At 45.6% G+C, this 20136-nt stretch overlaps 1 protein-coding gene across 4 annotated transcripts in view; it reads left to right on the plus strand.

The window, feature by feature from the left end:
* Positions 1 to 4827: 4827 nt before the first annotated feature.
* Osbpl3 (oxysterol binding protein like 3) overlaps positions 4828 to 20136 on the plus strand; it is a 173215-nt gene continuing 157906 nt past the window's right edge. For 2 of the 4 annotated variants that reach the window (XM_038318195.1, XM_038318198.1), the window contains exon 1: positions 4828 to 5160. The gene's annotated coding sequence lies outside the window, so the exon portion shown is untranslated. The remainder of the gene's footprint in view (positions 5161 to 20136) is intronic. The other 2 variants (XM_038318199.1, XM_038318200.1) reach the window with 1 other exon arrangement.

A 20136-nucleotide genomic window follows, 5' to 3' on the forward strand; every position in this document is an offset into this window, starting at 1 on the left:
TGAGTTGACAGGCAGACTCCTGGTAGTGGCAGGAGCAGCAGCAGTCTTGGCAGCCGAGGTTGGTAGCGCCTGGCGAACAATGTTTTCTATAACTCACATGGGCTGTTCTTAGTAGTTATAGTAGATGGCATAAGATGTGTGTGTTCTCGGAGGTGGTACTTAGAGATCATTCGGTGCTCCTGGGGTAGTTCAGTCCTGAAGGAAATTCTGTCCTTTCTCTCCCTCTGTCCCTGTAATGTTCATTTTTATGTGTGTTCCCACAAAACAAGCTTAAAAGACTGGTTGGTTCTTCCAACTGCTTCGGAGAAAGCTGTGCTGTTGTCCCTAAAGGTGAGTAAGCTATAACATTCCAGAAAAGTTAAACATCTGATTTAACAAATGACTCATTTAGAATTAGAATGAACTTTGACCTTAAGTTGCACAGATAGTATCCAAGTACATTAGCAGGAATTGGATCTAAACCAGGAACTCTAACAATATGGCAACTTCCTTTACAAGGATAGTTTTACTGTAATAAGCACACATTTTAAACCAAAAGTTAAAAGTGTCAACAAAGCCATGCCGGAAGTAACTCTGCTTCTAATTCTCAAAATAATTCATCTCTTTTTGTCTGTACATATTTTTGGTGCCTCTCAGGACAGTTTGCAGTGTGTATTGTAGTTATTTATATACATGTTTGATCTGCCCTATGGAGGTAACAGAAAGCAATGAAGGCAGGAACAGCCTCTGATCCATCTTTGTGTGTCACAAAGCGCCTGCTAAGAATGGCTCTTCCACAAAGGTGGCGCGTGATCTATATTTCGTAAAGGAATAGATGAATTCTTGTTCGTTATTTTGTTATGAGCTTACTAACACTTTTGAAAGACAGCTTCCAAGGTAATCAATCCTATGCAACAAAAATACTTTAATTCCTTTTTTCACATAAAAGTGAAGGGGGTGATGAGTAGGAATAGGGAGATTATCACTGCTTCGGACCTGCTTCCTCCTCCTTCCCTCCTTCCCTCCCTCCCTTCATCCCCCCCACCTCTCTCTCTTGACAAGTTCTCACTATGTAGCCATGGCTGACCTGGATCTCATTCTGTAGACCTGACTGGCTTCAACTCACAGACATCTACCTGCGTCTGCCTCAAGCACTGGGCCAGGAAAATGCTTGCAGCTTCCTTAGATGATGGGTATGGCCAAAAGAATTTAAGGGAACAGGAGTCTGAGCCTCTGGGTGGTATGATTACGATAAAGATGCTGGAACTTTGGTCTCAGGATCCCTCCCCTCTATAAAAGAGGGGAAGCTGGTGACATGATTAACTGTTGTTCCTTCTCACATGTGGTCACCACTGCAGGACACTGGGGCTGTTAGGGATCCTCAGCCCTGGGATGGGGATGGTAAGGTTCTTCAGCCCTGGGATGGTCCTTCAGTACCCTCTTACACACTTACGCTGTTCTGTCAGTGATAGCTTCCTAGAATACAGTGTTAAGAATTTTGAGCCCTATTTGAACTTGGTGATAAACCCAGCTTTGACTTACTCCTGTTATCTGCCATAAATCAGGAACAGGAGTATCAGCAAACAAAGTATACAGCCCAGTGCCTGCTCCCCCAGGAAGACAGTGAGGTCATACAGGCCAATGCCAGCTCTCCCAGGAAGGCAGTGATTCCATACAGATCAATGCCTGCTTCCCCCGGAAGACAGTGAGGACACGCAGGCCAATGTGTTCTCCCCCAGGAAGACAGTGAGGACAGAAGCTGATTTTTGTAGTGTACAAGTGTCAAGACACCGCAGAATGGCTCTTACACAATTCCATTTAATCTGTAGACAGCCTCAAGAGATGATATTATTCAGATCTCCATTGTGCAGATGGGGTTTAGGAAAGCAAAATTTACCCTTGGTTCGAGGCCAGAATCCTATCCTAAGCAGGTACTTCTGCTGCCTCCTGATCTATGTGCTAAGCCAATGGTAGTTTTCAGCCAGGACTCATTCTGCCCTCCAGGGGTCTTTCGACAATGCCTGAGGATTTTTGGTTGCTACATCTGGGTAGGACAGAGTGGGTAGAGGGTAGAGATACAGTTTATAGGCCCAGAGATATTCCCACCCACAAAGAATTGTTGGGCCCAGAGTGTCAATCGCACACTGTAAAGCTCTTGAAGTAGCCCCATAAATACAATGTATATTTCCATTTCACAAAATAGGAAAGGTTCTCCTTAACTAGGAGTCGTCATGACAAGGCAAGAAGCCGGAGGCTCAAACCTAGAAGCCCATGTAGTTCTTGCCTACGTTCCATTCTGACCAGCTTCTTTTACGATGAACACAGGCAAAACCAGACAAGAACCTGCTCGCCTATGAGGCATTTCAGAGGCAAAAACCACTCAGCCGGATGAGTGAGATGACTCAGGGGGTAAAGACGCTTGCCACTGAGCATGAGACTGATCCCTAGGACACACACGGAGGAAGGAGAGAACCAGCTCTCGCAAGTTGTCCTCCGCTCTCCACTTTTGTGTAGTGGCACACATGTACACACGCACATGTGCGCGCGCGCACACACACACTCTAAATATATAAATGCAAAAATAAGAAAAGCAATAAGCCAACTGCAAAAGAACCCTCCCCTCCCCCAGTGGTGGAGTGTCTACAAGGATCAACAGTATATGTTCAACTGTTCGGAGAAAAGAGCTCTAGAAACTTACTATGCAACCATTGATCTTTCTCTAGTACATTCAGATCATTCGCGCTAAAATAAGACCGTGGAGCAAGCTAATTTTAGGACAGTAACGAGCTTTTGCAAGATAATTAACTCTGCGTGGGTTTCAACTTTAATCTTTCCCCTCTTGATTTGTCGGAGCGGGAGCGCCTGGAAGCTTGTTTAGAGGAGGAAGAGAAACTGAAGAGACTCACCCAGAGAGTCCTCTTTCTTGGAGGCAAGGCAGTTTGAATATGAGCACATCTCTCGTCCTGTCTCATTAACTGCCTACATCACCAACCGGAACACACAGGCAGCCTGGAAGAAACAGAAGAGAAAGCCAACGACCAGATGCCAGTTTGAACAGTAAAATCGTAGCTGTCTGTCCAACCTGTGGCTACCAGGCCCTTTGGTAAAGGCGACAGCCTCATTGGGCTCAGAGTAGCTATGAGTCAGGCTCAACACAATAGTAGTGTGTATGTATATAGTTATATGTGATTGTACAATCTCGAGTGTGAACTTTGGAGATGATAACCACGGTGTGCAAAGTCCCAAGGTTGGATTCCTCTGCAGACATTCCTTAGGGATGAAAGGCTTGTCTTCTGTAGGAAGCGAATCCAGAAGCAACAAGGTGGCTTGGAAGTGGGGAGAGGAACAGAGAGAGTTACTAGAAGTGAGAGTGGCTCAGGCATCTGAGCTGGGCGTGGGTTCCCGCCACTATCAGGCCTGCTTCTCAGCTAGCACCGCCAGGCTTGGCATAGAAGAGGAAGCCCCACGTCATTCATACTGAAATCTCCTACTGAGTGCTAAGGCGCACAGAGTCAAGAGAATCTGAGGTCCTAGCCAAGAACACATCCTAAACCCCTCCACCTGCTAGGGCCAAAGCAGGCAGCCTCAGAGTCTGGGTCAGCGATTGTTCCAGAAAGCGAATATCCAAGCGTGGTGAATGAAACGTGGTTTATATAGTCGTGGAGAGCGCCACAGAAACCTTAATATGGGGTCAGAATGACAATGTCTAGTGCCACCAGTGGCGGCTGGCGCGAATACTTGGCATTCTGGAGCGCCTAGAGTGTCAGTAACTGAGCCAAAAGACCCAAACTGCCCTGCTCCGCAAGGCAGGCCAGGAGGGGATCTTAAAGAGGTTAAATACGTCGCCTTGGCAGTTTGAGTGCCCCGAAAGCTCTTCCTCAGACCGAGAGTGGCAGCGCCCTTCCCGCTTCGGGAGCCTGTTTGAGAACCTCTTCCTTCTAAAGAGGCCCTCAGGGCCACTCCCTTCACTCCCTCCTTCCACTGTTCTGCGTGACCCTGTCTCGGTGATAACAGTTCACCAACGTTTTCTTGTTTATATATGTATACTTTCTTTGGTTTATCGTCTGCTTCCTTTCTAAAATGTAGGTTCTGAGAGGACAGAAACCTTGTGTGCCTTAACCGCACTGGACTCATGTGCGGTCTGCAAATTGACCTCTAATTATCAGTGGCTGGCATCCAAGCTAGGATTCTAGCAAGTGGGCCGTGTAGTCGGATGGGTCTGGCCGTAGAGCCTGAGGCTCCTTCGTTTTAATCGCCAACTACATTGCATTTTCTTTCCTGGCCTTTGTACAGGGACTGTAAGAACAAAATAACCCTTCTGCCCTTCCCGCTCCACTGTGCCCCCGCACCAATCTACCCAACTGCGTCTAGAGGCTGCGTCCCCAGGGTGGGAACCTAGTCTCCCACACCAATTCTTCTCCCTGACATCGTGTGCCTAAAACCCCTCGGCTCGCCACTTATTTCCCCCTTATTTAACTTCATGCTTTTCAATGGTCAAGTGATCCTCCCCGGTTGGACTACGTTAGTCCCCTGGAATCTTCTTAAAACAGCTCCTCCCGCGCGGACCTTACCTCCCTCCTAGTCATTCAATAAACATTTACTGAGAGCCGGCAAGGTTGCACACTGCCCAGGGTTGCCGGGAGCTGCTGCCCCGCCCAGCCACACCCACCACCACCCTCTACTCCTCTACACGCCCTGAACCCGGGATGGCGTCACGGAATCCGCCGGCAGCTTCCAAGTACAGCGTCCCATCACCTTTACCCGGATGACTCCTGATTGGTGGGAGTGGGAGCCACTCTGCTGCGCCCCCCATGTTGCTCCGCCCCCAGGGAAGACTCAGGCTCCTCCTCCTAGCTCCCTCCCCTCGCTCCAGCTCTTCAGCTAATCACCCCGCGGCGCGCGCCCTAAAGTTCCGGGCAAAGTACTGAGAACTGGTACCGGGATCGCACGCCGGTCAGTGGCAGAGGACCAGGGACCCCCGCGCAGGAGAGCCGGTGAGCAGCGCGGGCTTCCGCCCACCATCTGTCGGCGAGTGGCGCTCGGCGCCCCAATCTCCTGCGGCTGGTGCTGGAACTGCCGTCGGCTGAGCCTTGCAAGGACCGGAGAAGCCCGGTTTGCCTCCTTCCCGGTCTGAAACCTCCACCGGGGAACAAGCAGCGTCCCCAGCTGCGGAAAGCTCAGGTGAGCAACAGGGCGTCCGGGCTGGGTTGAGACGTGCTGGAGGCCCCGGGGAAGGTTCAGGCACGCTGCCAGTCTAGGGTCCTGAGTATGTCTGAGCTGCTCCCGGGAGGTCCCGCTCCACCGGGCAGCCCTGAGACTCGGAGGTCGCTTGCAGGGTCGGCGCCAGTTTTCTGGGAGGAAGCACCAGGTGCTGCTCGCCGTGGAGCTGTGCCCCTCGAGTGACAGCCCGGCCGGGATGGACAGGGAGAAGGAGCGGAGCACAGGAGCGCGTGCGGGTGCAGGAGGATGCTGTGCAGTGGAGCTGTCCCGGGCACAGTCTGGCGTTGAGCCAGGGTGGGAGGCACAGAAAACCTGCTTAATTGGGCCAGGAGGGAGGCTTTACCACATCCTCGAGCTGGGACCGGGCGGTGCAGGCACCTCGCTCTCTGGTCTTCCCCAGCCAGGTCGCGACGCCCCACCGAGAACACTCTCTCCTTGGGGCTTCAGGAGCCCAGGGGGCGTTTGCTGCCTCTGGCGTCACCCGTGGCATTGAATTGTGTCCTTCAGACACTTCTGAACCAGCCGTGTGCCTGCCTTCCTGACTGTTGGCGCTGAAAGAGATGTAAAGTTGTCTGTCACCTTGTGTCTGGGGGCATTTGAGTCCCCTTGGATGTCACAGTGTCCTAGGCTTCTGATTTTTGGATGAGGACATTTGGGTACTGTATTTTACACTGTAGCTGCCAAAGATGAATTTCAGAGACGGGTAAGCGTAGGTCTGACTTTTGGCCATCCACATTCCACACTCAAAGTATCCTACAAAGAGGACCTCTTTTAGGCCACTTAGAACCATCAGGCAGAAGGCAGTGCTTCCAAGCTTAACGTTCATCCTGTCCATCAACCCAACGTTGTCCTGTTTGGGGCTCTTCACAGCTTAAAGCTGCCTGGGATGATCTTGTGTTTCCCTCTGCCTGCCTCCTTCTGCCACTAGGATGCATGCAAGTCCTTGGAAAGAGGAGGCTTGGGCCTGTTCCTCATTCTAACCTCAGTGTTACGAACGCAGCCGACCACAGGGCAGGGTCACAATACACGTTTATGGAATGAGCCAATGTAAACTTCCTCACGGTTGTGAGAATGTTCATTTCACAGTTGATTTTCCTCTTTTTCCTTATTTATTTGGAAAAAAATAATTGGCAAGAGCTATGGCTGTTGAGCACCCTCTAGTAACCATCAAGGTGTTGACTGGGAACTTTGTGTAGACGCCTCATTAACATAACAGTAGTCTGATTAGCTAGATTTTCTTTAAGTCTCCCTTTTGAGATGTATTTGTGTGTGCTCACAAACCTCTGTTTGTGCATGCAAATTAGTGTTTAGAGGACTTTAGTAGTGAGCTCGCTCTCTCTCTCTCTCTCTCTCTCTCTCTCTCTCTCTCTCTCTCTCTCTCTCTCATCAAACTCCAGCAATCAGGCTTGCTAACAACTGCCTTCTTTACTCACCAAACCTGATCCGAGCTAGACAGCTAGACATTTTTGGAAATTCAGGCTCATGTGGGTTAACTACTTGCCCCAAGGAAAAAACACGATTCTAGTACTATGCTTCTAGCCTGTTTTTTTCTAGCCTGTTTTTCTCTTGTGCTGGGTTACTTCTAAGAGATGAAAATATGATTTCTACTTTTACAGCCAATGGTCATGTTGCTCATCTAAAAGAGTTGTTGTCTTATCCCTGAGATCTGTTTTCAGTAATGATGAATAGTTATAGGCCAGATACTACCAGAGTGCACAGGGCATTTTATGTCCTAATATTCACCATCTTGACAGGCTTCACCACCCGAGGAAACTGCAGCTGAGTTCACGAATTTGCCTGGGGTCAGTAGTAACTCCCAGAGCTCCTCATTATCTTTCTGACTCTAAACCCTTAGCTCCTTCCACTATACTCTGATGTCTCCTGTCTCACTATTTAGCCAGTGTTAACCCAGTGAGGCAGCTCACTGGTCAAATGCTCCGATGCTATTTGAGACTGGGCTGTAGGTGTTGTGGTGCCAGCACCAGGCACTCTGGGTGCCCCGCTTCTGAATGGTCGAGGCTCTCACTGCCATTGATTTTTGTGGGTGAGTGTATGGTTTGTGGGTCTGGTCGATCAGGGCCTTTCAGTAGGGGAGGGAAGGAAATCTTCATTTCAACCAGATCCAAACAGAAATCAGGCTGCTCTTTCCCACTGTGGTCAATGAGCTCGAGGTGCAATGCTGTCCATCTTGCTTGGAAAGGGCTGGAAAGCTGGGCAGTTCCTTTTCTCCCAGATGCAGAGACCACTCAGCCTAGCAGGCTCTGGGGCGACGTTTCTGTAAAACAAAAGGCATTTCTGCTCCTTCTACCCCTTTGCATAAAACTGAGGGCATGGAGATGTTCGAAAAGAGAAGGTATGGTTGCCTCCCAAGGAACCAGTGGCCTAGAAGAGGGCAGGCCTGTGGTGCTTCTCCCTGCGTGAGGGTCTGGATAACCTGTCATTTGTTTTTATAATGAGCTTCTTGGCAGGACTACCTTTTCTTAATTGACATTTCCACTTGGAGAGCTCCAGGGAGGACTGGATTAGAATGCCCCTGGAAGTGAGGGGGTGTGAGGTGTCAGGGACTGTGGGAGATGTAAAGCTGAACGTGCTTCCCATTCATCACTGAGAGCTGTACAGTTTCCTGCAAACCCCCATTCTGTCTAGACCCACGTAGTCATCAGCTCTCCGGCCTTCTCTGGAAGCTTTGCCCTCTCAGTTACTACTGCTCAGACCACATTCCTGCCTCCCTCCACCCTGGTCTGAGTATCTCTCTTGGGCTTTGTATGGTCCCTGCAGCGCCTTAGTTCAGGGATTTCACTCTGCCCTAACATGGCCTACAAGTGGATTTTCCTTCCTCTCTCCTGTCTGCCATGTCCAGTGAAGCAGGTTCTTGAAGAACTGTCATTATTGTCGTGTTAAAATTCTTGGAAGGCTTTCATAGTTATGAGCAACATTAGAGAAGCAGCTTTGCACTTGGATGCAGAGAGAACTGTCATGCAGAGGTGCTGGCCGTGCGTCACCTCTCTCCATCTTAAAAGCCACATCAAAGCAGGTGAGTTATTCCTCAGTGACAAGGGAGTCTAGGAAATGCTCAGTTCAGTTTCCTTCTAATAAATGTTGGAACTGAGAGTCAAACCCCAGCCCCCTTTCCCTATCCACTTACTGTAGACTTCCTAGCTAACTCAGAGTTTGGGGTGGTAGGTTCCACCTTGGCTTTCGTTTCAGCATTCCTGACCTCTGTGCTGGCAACCTGGACCTTGTCACCAGAGCGTCTGTCTGGTCTTGCCCATGCATGCCTGTTGCCTTCAGAGCTCTCTCACTGCCTTGCTCTGGAAGAACCTAGATATTTTAAGGCTCAGCTCAGAAACTACTTCCAGCAGCATAATCTCTGTGAACCCAAACTGTCAGAGCACATAAAAAACACAGCCTGAAACAAAGATAGGGTCTAACTATGCATCTCTTGGCTGGCCTAGAACTCTGTGTAGTCCAGGGTGACTTCAAACTCGTAGTGTTCCACCTACCTCTGTCTGATGAATGCTGGGGTCAAAGCCCGTGCCACCCCAACTAGCCTTATCAAGACACTGTTTTTTAAAGTGTGAATGAGCTCCTAGTTCTGATCACTGAGTTCGCTGTTGATTCCTTTCCTTACCGTACTCTGGGTCTTTTATATCTCCTGGACTCCTGTTCCCTTGCTTTCTGGCCCAGTCTTTATATTTAACTGTATTGCCCCCTTTTGACTTTATTTATATTATTAATTATTGTGTGCATGTGTGAAATATTTGCGTATGTTCATGCAGGTACACATGCATGCACATATCTGTCTCTCTTGGTGCTGTGGTTGCTGTGGTTGCTGTGGGTTCTGGGGATCCTAATTCATGACTTCATGTTCACACAGCGAATACTTTACCACCTGAGCCATCTCCCCAGCCCCCTTTCCCAGATTTTAAATGTTTTGAAGGCAAAGCGAGTGGATTCTTCTTATTTCTATTCTTGACATAAGGATCTGGTATCCTATTGATAGAAAATAGTCAATTGAAAAAGAATATTATACAATTATATTTGGTTACATTGTATTATGTTTTAAAAAAGCAGCTGGAATGTGTCATTTTGTTTTCTAGTTTTGTTTGTTTGTTTGTTTATTATGTATACAACATTCCTTCTATGTATGCTTGCATGCCAGAAGAGGGCACCAGATCTCATTATAGATGGGTGTGAGCCACCATATGGTTGCTGGGAATTGAACTCAGGACCTCTGGAAGAGCAGTCAGTGCTCTAAACCTCTGAGCCATCTCTCTAGCCCTGTTTTTTTTTTTTTTTTTTTTTTTTAAATATAAGGGTTGTGGTGTGGCTCCAGGCTGAACTTAATCATTTTCCTGCCTCTTCTTGCTAAGTGCTGGGATTACAGGCATGAGCCATCCTGCCCAGTCCTATTTTCTAGTGTTTGATCCATAATACTTTAATGCCTATGTAAGTTTATGCTGAAGCAACAGAACAGCTAATGAAATCCCTGGAAGCACCTGCATGAACAACCCCCTTTAAGGCCACAGGAGGGATCTTAAATTCGTACATATATCAGACACTGTAGGATAAATTCCATGTGTGTGATATACACCATTTTTTCGTGTCTGTGCTAATGCTATTGTTCTTAAAAGTCTATTACAGGGTCTGTAAGATGACTCACTTGACAAAACACTTGCCTTGCAGCCACAAGGACCTCAGTTTGATTCCCAGAACATTGGGTGCTGTGGCTGGTTCTTGTCATCCTAGCACTGGGGAGGCAGAGACAATTGGATCATGAGTCTTGCTGGGTAGCCTACCTTTCTTGTTGAGCTCCAAGCAAGAGGCCCTATCAAGAAAGGAGGGGGTAGCACCTGAGGGATGACATCCCAGGCTATCTCCTGGCTTCCATATGCATGTACACACATGCACTTGAACTGGCACACATGCATGCATGCACACACGCACACACACACACACCACATACGCTTTATAGCCATTTTGTATTATCAATGAATATTTCAGAGTCTAATAATATTTCTGAGGTCCCTCAGGATCAGCTCCTGTGTGACCTTCTAGCTCATCAGTTATCACTTGCCCTACTGAGTGACAGCACCCACCACTAGGGCCACACAGGAAAGGGATCTTTTGTATTATTCATCACGGTCATCCCTGCTCATCTGTGTTCACCCTCCTCATGCTTAGTCATGGATCCGCTTCAGTGTAGGCACAGCTTCCAGGAAGCCTTCCTCTGCCCCTCCAAGTTGGAGTTGGAGAATGGTTACCTTCTCATCATGCACCACAGCCATCGCCATCCTGTCGTATGAGTCTTTGTCGCTTGTCTGAAGTCTTGATCTGAACCACTGTTCCTCATGTGGCTTTAATTACAGTGATTCAGGGATCCCCAAATAAAGTTCTCTGCTTCAAGTGTCTGGATCAGGTGACTCGGAGGGAGGAGACTTGATGGCTGGAGTTTATTGTCGTTCTTTTAAGCAGTTTTGTCATTTTGTATTACCTCTGGATAATATAGTTTAAACTCATTGTATGTATGCAGCATATTTACATCTGGATAATATAGTATAAACTCATTGTATGTATGCAGTATATTTACATCTGGATAATATAGTATAAACTCATTGTATGTATGCAGCATATTTACATCTGGATAATATAGTATAAACTCATTGTATGTATGCAGCATATTTACATCTGGATAATATAGTATAAACTCATTGTATGTATGCAGCATATTTACATCTGGATAATATAGTATAAACTCATTGTATGTATGCAGCATATTTACATCTGGATAATATAGTATAAACTCATTGTATATATGCAGCATATTTACATCTGGATAATATAGTATAAACTCATTGTATATATGCAGCATATTTACATCTGGATAATATAGTATAAACTCATTGTATGTATGCAGCATATTTACATCTGGATAATATAGTATAAACTCATTGTATGTATGCAGCATATTTACAGCTGGATAATATAGTATAAACTCATTGTATGTATGCAGCATATTTACATCTGGATAATATAGTATAAACACATTATATGTATGTAGCCTATTTGGCCAGTACTTTTTAAGACAGCCACTGTGGAGGCATATTTTGTGTGTGGTGGTTTGAATAAAATTGGCCTTCATAGGCCCACAGTGGCACTGTTAGATGTGGTCTCATTGGAGTAGTTGTGGCTTTGCTTGGAGGAAGTGTGTCTCTGGGAGTGGGCTTTGGGGTTTCAGAAGCTCAAGCCAGGCCCAGTGTCTCTCTCTTCTTGCTGCCTGCCGATCAAGATGGAGAACTCTCAGCTTCATCTTCGCCACCATGTCTGCCTGCATGGCACCACGCTTCCCACCATGACAAAAATGGACTAAACCTCTGAACTTTAAGCCAGCCCCAATTAAATGTGTTTCCTTTATAAGAGTTGCTTTGGTCATGGTGTCCCTTCACAGCAATAGAAATGCTAGCTAAGGAATTAGGTTTCATACAACCATAATTCATATATCATGCAATTCATCCATTTAAGGTACACAATGTACTACTACTGGTTCTTAGTATATGCACATAGTTGTGCGACCATCACCATAACTACTTTTAGGACACTTTATTACCCCTATTTTGTATCTGTGTGGACCCACCTGTTCTGTAATGGAAGACACACAACCTGTGACCTTTTGTGCTGACTACTTTCATCCAGGATTTTGTTTTTAAGGTTCATCCCTGGGATGCCAGGAGTCAGCACTTCATTCTTTTTCCCCCACTGCTTAAACATACCATACTGAGGTTAGGCATAATACCTTTAATCCCAGTGCTCAGGAGGCAGAGGCAGGCAGATTTTGGAGAGTTCCAGGCCATCTAGTAAATCAGTGGCGATGCCCTTTGCATCTTGGTGCTACCCTGTGTGACATGAGATGGATGTGGAGAAGCATCCGGATGATAAAGTGTTTTACTGAAACTGTCATGTTGGTGTCTTCAGAGTATCTTGATTTCTTCCTGTGGTGCTGGGGACCTCACCCAGGACCTTTGGGGTACTGCCACTGGGGAACTAACATGTGCTCCACCACTTACAAACCTCAGCTTGGTTTTTAGACAGTAACTTAAAGGCCAATAGTTAAGAGAGACCTAACCAAGGAGGTGTGAACATGGATTCAATACTATGTCTTAGCATTTGGGTCGGGAGGAAGTTTAGAGAAAATGAGGTGGCCAGTGAGTGATTGACAGTTACTGAAGTTGGGCGCTGTGTATCTGGGGGTGGGCTTTGTGTCTGCACTGTCCACTGGGCAGCCATTGGTCATATGCGGCTACTGGGCACTTAAGTTGTGGCTATTCCTTACCAAGGTGTGCTGTGTGTTTAAAATGCATACTGAATTCCGAAGACTGAGCATGAAAGAATGTAAAAAATATCTCAGAAACATTTTTATTGCTTACATGCGAAATGGTCCAGACATATTAGGACGTAGATTCAAAAATTATCTCATCCATTTCTTTTTGTTCTTTTTAATTGATGACTTAAGTTAAAATTACTTATAGAGCTCATACTATGTAGTCTGTTGGACAATATAGCTATGCATTTTTTATGTTTAAACATATATATTAATATAGCAATAAGGAAAAACCAGAGACATCTGAAGTTTTAGAAAACATAGAATGGAATATGTTTGTAAAAACCCCTCATTTGTGGGAAGTTTGGGGATTACAGATTCATTTCCAGGGGCTTTGCAGAGGCCTCTGGCAGGCAGTCTGACCTACTCTCAGGAGAAAATTTGAGAATTCATTCATAGAGCATGGATTAGCAGCCTGAGAGGCTAGAATTGTTTCTTTGGCTATTTACCAGATTCCTTTGAAGTCGATGAGCTATTTTCTTTATTTTGGAAGAACATAAGCACATGATTGGTGATATCACAGTTTCTGATCACATGATTTATTCTCCCGAGTTGATTTTTCCCGGACCTCCTACCTAATGGCCCCTACCGAGCAAGAGCAGAATATGGGTTACAGGATAATAGCGTGCAGATTTAAAGTTGGAAATTGGTTTCCTTCCTCCCAAATGTACTTGGATGGAAACTGTCACTGCCTGTTTACTCATGGGATGAGAGGGGAGGTGGTGCTTTCAGTTCTTGGAGGAGGTGTGGGTGGGATGAACAACCCTACAGGAGTCATCCCCCTGCAGCAGTGGCCATGAATGGAAAATCACAGCATCAAGTCCAGCTGCTGTGGTTCCTAATGGGGAGCCAGGAGAGGATCGCAGACTCTCAATATCTGTAGTTTGTTATATTATTTCCCCCCTTTTTTGGTTCAAACACCACATTTCTCCCCTCATGTATTAAAGCCTGGTGTAGTAAAGATTTCCAATCCTGTGTCCTGTGCTTCTGTCAAATATTCTAATATTCATAAGACATTTAAATTAAAGTTTAAGTCTTCTAAAACAAACTCTCCTTCCCGAATCATCAGTGTTGTGGGAAATGAGCCGGAGTGTTTAGAGGCAAACACTAAATAACCTATGTAACTTTAATTTCACCAGGATCAATAAACTCAACCTAAGTGCCTCTCTAGAGTTAAAGCATAAAGTTAAGATTTTATGTTCATTCATTTCATAAGCATTTCTCAATTTTACTCCAAGTACCAGACACTGTACTGGAAACAGGATATGGTGGGGGAATTAGCCGTAGAATCCACCTTCAGAACTTTACAGTCCAGAAAAGGATGTAGACATTAAACAGAGAATTCATTAATTACCATGGTGATATGTGGCTCAAAGGGAAAGAGTCTGAATTTTAATTGGGACCCTGGGGGGGAAAGTTCTATTTTTCCTGTGGGTCATGATTCTGGCTGCAAAGAAGAAAAAAGATGGTGGCTGGGGAATCCTTCTGGGAGCAGGAGATGTGGGAAGTCCTGCCCTTATGCGTCTTTCAGGTTGCAGGAGGCCACGTGGAAGAGGTGAGCAGGATTGGAGTTTCTCTCTCTGATGCTGCACGTGGATTTGTTTACTTACTAGTGGGGATTGAGTCCAAAGCTGAGCTTCTGTAACCTTTGTAACTGAATCTGAACATGGTCTAATGACCCAGCGGCTGATGCAGCCCTCACAGGAGTGGAAAACCAGTTGCTGGCTCTCATTCCAGTGTAGCTCATTAGTCCAGGGTCTGAACTGAGTTTGGGGTATATGTTAGTTACTTTTCTCATTGCTGTGATGAGAAAAGGCTTGGCCAGAAGGAAGTTAAGGTAGGAAGGGTTTGTTTTGACTGATGGTTTAGGGGTATAGTCTGTCACCTGGGGAAGGCATTGCTGTGGGAGCGTGCTGGTCATGTAGCAACAGTCAGGAGGCAGAGAGGAGTAGATGGTGGTGCTCAGCTCATGTTCTCCTTTTTATTTATTCTTGATCCCAGTCCATAAGATAGTCATATTTAGGGTAGGTCTTTCTGTTTTCAGTCAAACCTTTCTAGAAATGCCCTCACAGACATTCAGAAGTATCTCTCCTCCTCCTGAAACTGAGAAGCTTCTGTAAAGCAAAGGACACAGTCGACAAGACAAGACAGCAGCCTACAGAATAGGAAAAGATCTTCACCAACCCCACATCAGACAGAGCTGCTCTCCAAAATATACAAAGAACTCAAGAAATTGGTCATTGAGAGAACAAATAATCCAATAAAGAATGGGGTACAGACCTAAACAGAGAACTCTCAACAGAAGAAGCTAAAATGGTTGAAAGACACTTAAGGAAATGCTCAACACCCTTAGTCATCAGAGAAATGCAAATCAAAACAACTCTGAGATTCTACTTTATACCTGTCAGAATTGCCAAGATCAGAAACCACTGAAGACAACTTATGCTGGAGAGGATATGGGGTGAAGGGAACACTCCTCCATTTCTGGTGGGATAGCAAACTGGTACAACCCCTTTAGATATCAGTGTGGCAATTTCCTAGAAAATTAGGAAATAACCTACTTCAAGACACAGCAATGCCACTTTTGGGTATATACTTAAAGGATGCTTAATCATACCACAAAGACATGTACTCAACTATTTCATAGTAGCTTTGTTTGTCCTAGCCAGAACTTGGAAACAACCTAAATGCCCCTTGACTGAAGAATGGATAAGGAAAATGTACAATTACACTATGGAGTTGTACACAGCAGAAAAAAAATAATGACATCTTGAAATTTGTGGACAAATGGATGGATCTAGAAGACATCATATTGAGTGAGGTACCCCAGACCCAGAAATACACATATCATATATACTCACTCATAAGTGGCTTTTAGACATAAAGCAAAACAAAAAACAAAAAAAAAAAAACCAAAAAACAAAAAAAACCCAGTCTACAATTCACAATCCCAGAGAACCTAGACAACAAAGAGGAAAGAGGACCCTAAGAGAAGCATAAACATGGATCTAATGTACATGGGAAGTAGAAAAAGACAAGCTCTCCTGAGTAAATTGGGAGCATGGGGACCCTGGGAGAGGGTAGAAGGGGAGGGTAGAAGAAGGGAAGGGAGCAGGAACAGAGAAAAATATATAGCTCTATAAAAACAATAAAAAGTATGTCAAAAAATGAGCATGTCTCCTATGTGACCCCCAATCTGACCAAGCCGACAATGAAGATGAACGTCATAGACCCTTTGAAGTCTTGACAGCCTAATGAGGAAGCCTACTTGGTTTTGTTCTCACAGGTTCAAAACAGTTTTAAGCTGGTTTCTTGTATATGTAGACATAGCAGTGTTGTTTCCTTTGGAGCTGGGGAGTCGCTAAAGAAGGACCCATGCTGCCATCTAAGGTGTTGATGACCACCAAGAACAGACAACAATGGCGTCTGGTTACTGGGGGAGTTGTGTTGGAGGAAAGCATTTGGTTCTGGTAGAGGTCAGAGGCTGGGACCAAAGATGGTGGTCACAAGAGAAGACTGAAGAAATGTTAGCAAAATACTTCTAAAATTAGTATGATAGTTCCTGGGGGTAGGGGCTGGTAGTAGAGGTTGAGAGAGAAGGCAACAATGGTTCTTTTGGGAAACAGTAAAGCAGGAATCTATGTTCTATCTTCTACCAAAATAAGTTCCAGATGGAGCAAAAATTTAACATGAAAACAACTCGGAAAATGAGGTAGACTCTCACTTCAGTAGTTGATGGAGATGGAAAATCCTTCACAGATACGACACAAACTCAGAAGCTATCAAATAGAAGGCTGATCTATCTGAATGCACATCGTTTTCGCAAGACCAGATCTTTTCAGTTATGTCAAAAGACACTAAAAACAAGTTTAGGGAAGTAGTAAAAAGTACTGTGCTTTTATCAGGATAGAGAGAGAAAGGCTAGTTACTCTGGAGGGAAAGAGTGTGAGAGTACAGAGATGACTCCTAAACATACTGAAACTTTAATCACGTTCACAAAACAATGCAAATGAAAACCTTAATAATGTACCCTTTCCCACATGCCAGGTTCCCACATGCCAGGTAACGCAGTAGTCTTGGTGAGGATCTGAGGAAATAGGTACTCAAGTACTGGGTGGAAGTTTGAACTGGTCTCCATTCCAGGATCTGTCAAAATCACAAATATAGCATTCTCTGAATTAGCAGTTGCCACTCTGGGAATTTCATGGGACTGATGAAAGCATAAGCCTTCCCCTTAAGTTATGATATGAGCAACATGTCAAATACATAGATGCGTGTTATACATAGAGTATCCAACAAAGGGATTGCATCTTATCTATTGAGTAAAAATACATGCCTATGTAGTATATTTCATATGTGTCGATGCAGATATGTATACATGCATTTACACATGTGCACATACACAAAGCTGATGGGCCAGTCAGCTCCTAGGGCACGTATGTCTCCTCCCAGGTTTTTGCTGATGACTTGTGCTGATGCGTGCATCAGTCACGGTGGGAGTAGGTACCCCATGGAAATCAACAAGCTTGGCAAGTCAGGGTTTTTTTCCAGAGAGTCGCTTGGTAAACATTTACTTTTACTTCCTTTGTATTACAAATATAAAATATTTTGAGGGATACTCAAGAGGTTGGTAAGGCCAGGTTCCCCCAGGAATGGGCAGTAGGAAACAGGGAAGATGGTGGTGGGACTGGAATTGTATCTTTTTTATTTTAGTACAAGCAAATGTGTTGCTTATTTTGAAATGAGTATACAAAGTAACCAGAAAGAACTTGCAGACTCTCAGTTCCACCAGTCTGTGCTATTTATCATGCGGAGTTTCTGTCAGGGAAAGGAGAGAAACTCAGTTCGGGGAAAGGGTGCTTCTGGTTTTATCACTTAGGGGAAAGGATGCTTCTGGTTGAATCACGCCTAGCTGGAGGCCTTTCAGCATGGAAATGTCCAGTAGCAGCTTGAGAGAGAGGCAAAGCCGGTGATCATATCTGGCTCAGCAGTTCAGTGGATATTATGACAACTGAGGAGGTTTCTAAGGGCCATCCAACCTATACACCCTCAGGCAGATAGATCCCAGGAGAGAAAGGAGGATGCGTGATGGTACCTTGGGATGATGAACCAAAAGATGGGTAGGGGAAGGATAAAGCACAACAGTGTGATGATAGTCATTCCTTTTATGGAGTAGCTCCTAAAAGAGGAGAGGCAGCTGTCTGTATTTACTGAAGCAGCATCACCACATTTAATCCTGTTAGCCTCCTTCTAGATGGATTGCATTTCCACGATACTCCTTGAGTCACGGAGAGTAATTCTAAATAGGACAGATCTGCTGGAGTCAATGCTGATCGCATAGGGCCTCGGAGCAGGGTGCAATTTCAAAAATGGGAAATAAGGAGTGAGAAAGACATTTCAGGTGAAAGGAGCTATGAGCCACAGTGGACAGCAAGTTAGCTTTTGTAGCTGGAAGGTAGAAATTGAAAGGAACCCCAGGGTGTGCATGGCTGGATTCTCTGCCAGCTGGAGACCCTCCATATGTTTTTGGACAGGGATTATGTGTTCACCCATAAGACTGGCCGTCAGATGTGAAGGTTAAACAGTACATTTCTGGGGGACTTCTCTTCTGTCCATTGTGGGGAAGAGAGACTGTAAGAGGCAGAAAAACCAGAAAACATGAGCTAGATGATGCAATGGCCCATGGAACAAAGGATGGCTTGGACAAATCTTGTCTCTTGGTGTTGTTTGTTTGAGACAGGGTCTCACTGAGTAGCCTGGGCTGGCCTGGAACTCAATATGACCCTATACACCAGGCTGGTCCTATAAATCACAGAGATATATCTGCCTTTGCCTTCGGAGTGCTAGGATTAATGATTGCCAGCACACTCAGCCAGTCACTTGGTGTTTGATGGAAGCTTCATCTGCCTATGTGGCTGTCTATGTATTTGTCTTTGTATCTGAGAGTAACTTATGGAAGGGAGACGTTTTCTCTGGAATATTCCACATGGGAACAAAGTTTGGTGAATGGTGATTTGTTGACAGATTTCTGTGCATGGTTTGTGTATGAACTGTGTTGGGTAAGTTAAGCTGTATCCACCTCCACAGATGCTCACTGCCTTCGTCCTTAGGAGAGGGGGACTCTTTCATCTTAGAAGCATGAATACGCACATAGTGTAAACCCTGGTCCACTTAGGCTCCATATCCCAGTGTGATCTTAAGCATGTGCATGTGCCATTAAGGGGTCAGACCAATACTAAGGGGTCAGAGAGAAAGCCTAAAGGTTGTAGCCAAAACAAGATTCAGGTAAAGGACTGTGTGCAAGGACTTCTTGGTACAAAACTGAAGGTAGCCTCTTTCTGACTGGAAATTCCTGTTTTTCTAGTCTTTGGTCCCAGGGCTAAAGGAGCACTGGGGTTTGTTTGCCACTCTCAGTTCTGCATATTGTGGTCCTTGATCCGGGCCCTGGAACCTCTTTGCTTCTCTAGCATCTGCTGGACTTACTTTCATAATGCAGATAAGATGTAGGTGGACGCTTGCATAAGATAGCCGCCTTTTCTAATCCACAGATGACACTTTCGTTTATACATGCTGGGATGAGGAGAGAATTTGAATTTCCTCTGTAAAATATGATGTGGGGCTGCAACAGATGCTGAGACTCTCCTTCACTGCCAGGGTGGTCCCAGGCTATCCATGTGCCAGGAGGTGAGGTCCTGGTTTCTGCTGTGGCTGATTAGCATCCACTGAGGTTTAACAAGTCATGGTCCCGCCCACATCCCAGTAGGTACTGAGCACTGCTTCTCCTTGGCCAACTTTGTGAAAGAGCCGTAGGCAACAAGAGCCTGGTGCATGTAAACTGGGCAAAGAACCCAGCCAGAGGAAGGGAGCATGTGGCTAGAAACCAGTTTCGTGGGTACAATGCTTCTAAGTCCCAGGAATACTGGAATGCCTAATTCAAATATCGATTGTGGGGCCCTGTTGTGTAATGGTTTCCTCTGAGACTGAAACATTCTGTCCTGCAGCAAACTCCTTAAGTCAGAGGTGAACAACTCAACTAGCTTCAGGAAGTTCCTGAAGCTGACCAGATTCGCTAGGCCCCTCTCTGCCAGAGTAAGCAATTTAAGCGGGAGTCCCTCTCAGACAGAAATGGAGCTGAGCTGCAAAGAAGACCCTGAGACCAGACCAGCTGCCTGGAAGAAGTTTAGGCCAGAGTTGCTTGGAAAGCACATTCCAATCTGTCGAGTTGCCTGTGGGCCATGCAATAAGTTCCAGGCTTCCCAGCTTTTATGAACTGTCACTCATACTGGGATGGGCCTTGGTGACACAGCTGTCTTTGAGTCATTTCTGCTCCTGTAAGTAACCCCAATAAAACTCATTAGTTCACCAAGTTAGACTTTGGTCTGTTATGGGATTCCTGTCTGGGATGAGCAGACACGTGCTGCATCTCCCCAGGAAAAGTTCTGTCAAACAATAGTCCCCACCTCTGGCGTTCGGATTTAGTGGGGCAGGAACCATAATTGGCACCTGAACAGGGACCTAATAGAACCAAAGATGAGCTGGGGAGGAGTGAGTGTCTGGTC

Source organism: Arvicola amphibius, chromosome 2 (genome assembly GCF_903992535.2).
Source record: "Arvicola amphibius chromosome 2, mArvAmp1.2, whole genome shotgun sequence".
Taxonomy (NCBI): domain Eukaryota; kingdom Metazoa; phylum Chordata; class Mammalia; order Rodentia; family Cricetidae; genus Arvicola; species Arvicola amphibius.